This window comes from Corvus brachyrhynchos, unplaced genomic scaffold, assembly GCF_000691975.1.
Source record: "Corvus brachyrhynchos isolate BGI_N302 unplaced genomic scaffold, ASM69197v1 scaffold671, whole genome shotgun sequence".
NCBI classification, from domain to species: domain Eukaryota; kingdom Metazoa; phylum Chordata; class Aves; order Passeriformes; family Corvidae; genus Corvus; species Corvus brachyrhynchos.
The window spans coordinates 1,234,820-1,239,306 of record NW_008236441.1 but is presented as its reverse complement, the minus strand read 5'-3'; positions in this window follow the sequence as shown (position 1 = coordinate 1,239,306).

Below are 4,487 nucleotides of genomic sequence, written 5' to 3'. Positions count from 1 at the left end.
GCAATCGTGATTCAGCACTTCTATTTATAACCGGCCGGGGGGCGGCCAGGCTTGTTAATTAAACATTCTCGGCTAATATAATCGGAGTTTCTGCTTAGAGACAGCCCCGGTGCAAGAAACATCTCTACGTGTCGTTCTACCCCGTTCCCGAGAAGTCGGTGTGCTGGGAAAGGTGGAAAAATCAGCATTGTTGTCCTGAGGGGAATCTGTGCGCTGCCCTACAGCCAAAGCTGAAGGAACAGCCCTAAGTATTTCCTACAGTGAGTGAACATCCCCACAGAGAGGAACCATCCCCACAGACCCACTCAGGGGCTTGACCCAAACCCACCCCTCTCCCACCCCACTTGTCTGAGGGTGAATGTTTGATGTGCTTCCTCACAGAAGTTTTCCCTGCTTTCCACAGGTCCTGGATCAGGTGCAACAGCATTGTTCTGCTCTCTTCTCTTTGAATTGCTGGGTGTTTGTGTCCCTGGTAATGCCATCATTGGGCATGAGAGTTCACGGCTCATTAAGAAGCTGACGTTGTGTCTATCATGCATGATATGTGTGGACATTATGAAATTTCAATTTGCAAAATTAAGCAAGCAAGCGCTAGAAAGCATCGGGATTCAGGCTGCCCATACACCCTTGAGCCTTTTGACCCAACAGAGCAACTGATGGTAATAATGGCAGATTATTATGAAAATCCTTGATTTTCGTTGGTACCAGAGGAGAGCAACATGTGCATTTTGCCACCAGGCTTCAGACCTGTACTGATGGGAGTACCTCTATCACCACACACCCACATTCTTTGTGTATCAAAGGCTCTAGGTACTGGAAAAATTTGCTTTGAGGCAAAATCTTAACTACAAAATCTTGAAGCAAAAGCCTTAACTCTTGCTCTCAGTACACACAAACACAATACTGTCACTAGAGACAAGGTAAACCCCAGGTTTTATTAGCACTGCCTTTTCACATCAAATGAGATTCTGTTTTGTAGAATTGCAGCAGAGCCACCCAACCCTGAGAGAGGGAGACAAACCCCACTTTGGAAAAGACACTAAATGACTCAGCCAGCCCAAGTGAAGTTAATTGACAGCTCTCTCCCCAGAACCACAAATTTGAGCCAATTAGTCATTATGCCACATCTGTGAAGTGGGTTTAACTTAGCTCTTCTCATTTTGCATAGGAAGGAGGCAGAAAGGTCAGAGGACTGGCCGGAGAGAGCACTCAGAGCTGAGCCTAGAAAGCAGACTTCATGTTTCCCACGCCTACGTATCAACAACTAGACTTGGCTTGCCTATGCCAGAAAATAGACTGGCATAGCTGGAGCTGGGTAATTATACCGTAACAGTTTATGCCGGAATAACTCTCCTTGCGGACACTCTCCTCCAGATGGAAAGTGACTTCCCAAAAGCTGTCCAAATGAATTCACTCAACAGCACACACTTTGAGTTTTGTTTCTGCCCCCCCACCCCCCTTCCCCTCTGCATTTTGGGGGGGTCGAAATTCTTGAGATGTGGGTCTCGGCAGCATTTTGAGACCTTTGATCACTTTTACAGACCATTAAAAGCAGGGACAAATGCAAAACATGTCATTGAAATGCTACAAGTCTTGTTGTCGAGATTTTTATGGTGCTTTTCATCAAAATGTTGAAAACTGAAAGCTTCCAGCTGGCTCTCCCTTACAGGTAATAACTTAATAGCTAACAGCTTTTCTCCCAAAGCTGCTGGAACCTGCTTGAGCCATGGGAGCCGATGGGAAAAGCCAGACCCATCCTCTACAGTAAATATTTTCTGATTTTTTAATCCTGCTGCTCCGCAAGGTTTCGAAACCAAATGAAGCTGTGAAAACAAGGAGGAGTGACCAAGGGAAAAGTAAGGGGCAGGGAATAAAGTGACAGGACTTGGCTTTGTAAATCAGCTTGCTGACTCCAAGGGCTGCAGAGATGAGCATATCCTCACTACAGCAACACAGGGCTGAATCATTGGTTTCAAGGCAGAACTTGGCTCCGGGCTGTAGCAAGAGCTCCACAGTAATTTACATCAACCAACTCAGCAGGGCTGCTGTGGTGATCTTGAGGACCAAGTGATCGCTTGGGGATCAAGAGAACAGGATTCACATCCAACAGCGATCAGAGGTCCTCCGTGTGATTTTGGCCAAGCCATCATTGCCCTGCGTTTCAGTTCTGCATTTCTAAACCACAGTAATTAACGCAATGAGAGCTTTTCTTCTGCCGAGCAGTGTCCCAAGAGCAGTTCTCAGCTTTGCCAGGAAGCTCTGCCACATTACAGAAGTCACTCTGGCACACGTCTGAAAGCTATTCCTGGAGCTCCTGGGAGCACCTTTCCATTGCCATGCACAGGACCTCAGCCCTGCCTGCCCTGGGACAGTGTTCTGCCACACAAGTCCGGGTGTCCCCAGGATCACAGGCTGTGCCAACAGCCACCTACTCGAGAGCTGTGATGTCCTCCTTGGCACTTGCTCAGTCTCCCTGAGTCTTAGTTCCCCTCCTGTGTGCCGAAGATAACAGAGCTCCCCGGTCTCACAGGAGAGTTTAATTTCTCATCATTTGACAGCAATGTGCTTTGATGATAGGTTTTATGGGCTCAGCCTGTTTTCAGCTAAATATTTAAACATTTAACCCATATATATTGTGTGTATATGCACATGCACATGTGTGAGAATTATTATTCAAAACCACCATCATGCTTTTTATGTAAATTCTGGTCTAAAGTTTCTAATTCCCCTTTTTTATATGCCTGTATAAGGTCAAGGTGCTCTAGGAGCTCACTCTCAAAAGCTTCTATTGGGTATTCACACAAAAAGTAGCTCGGCACAGCATAAGCTCCAGACTTATACTTAGCAAATGAAAAAAGACTTATGTGGCACACTGTTGCCTCAGACAGCAACTGAACACGATGGAGCAGCAGACCCCTGCATCGGCTCTCTTGCTGTTAGACTGAGCCCTCTCTTCCCTTCCCACAGAAGGGGCACTTTGAAGACAAACTGGATCCAGTCCCAATATACTTTGAAGAGGACAAATACAGACCTTTCTTTACTTAACTGTGCTTTGGGCAATCTAAAAACCATATAAGCACTAATCTATTTGTTATTCCATCTCCTCCTCTTCCCTACAATGAAGCACTGTTTTATGCTTGTATGTATCAATAAATAGACCTATAAAGAAAATAATGAACATCCTTGAATACCTTCAGAGCATACTCTATTAATTTTAAAAGGGACACAACATACTGTACCCCTTGTATTTCACCAAGATAAATGCCTATAGATTAATTCCTATTAAAACAGTTGGTATTTTCAGGACATGCAGATGTAATTTATGGAGAGGAATAATACTCATAATAGCTCAAAGGCCACAGAAACTGTAGATCTGTGTCTGTTACTGTAGTTGTACAGGCATTCATTGTACAGAGAGCAGTTGAAAAGGCAGAGTATGTAATCTGAATACTAAATTTGTGAATAGTTTCTCACTTGGGCTGGTTAGGCTTTTCAAGTGCAGCGGATGCTTTGTGGGGGACTTTGTAAAACATTCTGCTAATATATCACATGGTTGCTGTATTTTCTTCTCTTATCTTTACTGTCAGAGCTTTATTCATGAAGACACAATATTTGATTCTTAAAAGGGCACCAGTTCCTGCTCTGTGGTCTCCACCTGAATTCAGTGTGCTCTGTGTGAGACTATTTTCACAACAAATACTTTTTCCTTTCTCTATAAAGTGGACAATTTTAGGTGTATATAACCCAGACATATACAAGAAACAGATATTTTCCCTCACCCCCACATTTTCCAATTGCTATATCCAAGTTACTTGGAAAATAGTATTATATTTTCTTTTTTATCATCCACAATAAAAGTGTACAGATTTTGTTTTTTATTATAGAGATATAAATGTATATGGATATTTCATTTATGAGGAAGGGAAATTCTAAAGTGTCCTAACAAAATTTAATTATGACACAAGCTACTAACAGAGAATCCTTGAGCCTGGGATCATTTTTATTCGTTGCTTGTACAGCACCTAGCACAATGAGGATTTATGCATGACCTAGCTTCCCACTTAGTACTTCAACAAAAATAAGAATTAACTCTTGCTCTGCTTATGGCTGGAAAACACAGTACCAACAGAGTTATTAACATCCCCTACTGCACAGGGAACACCACAGAATTATGAAGCTCATGAAGCAGCCAATACAGAAGTGTGCGAATCTATTTAAATTACCGGAGCTGCTGGAGGCATTTAGGCAGATAGACAGCTGTTACTCAAGCTAAAATTTGGCAAAATTACAGATGTCAATTATGTTGAGTATTGCAAACATTCAGTGACAAATGACCAGGCTCACAGCTTTGCAACAGCTGAAAATTTGGTGGGAATGGAGTTCTTCCACTTCTCTATGACAAGATAACCGTGAAGGTTGAGTATCGAAAGGTCAAAAGTTGCCATTTGGGTTTGGAAGGGCTTCTACAACACAGAAGACTTCTACCA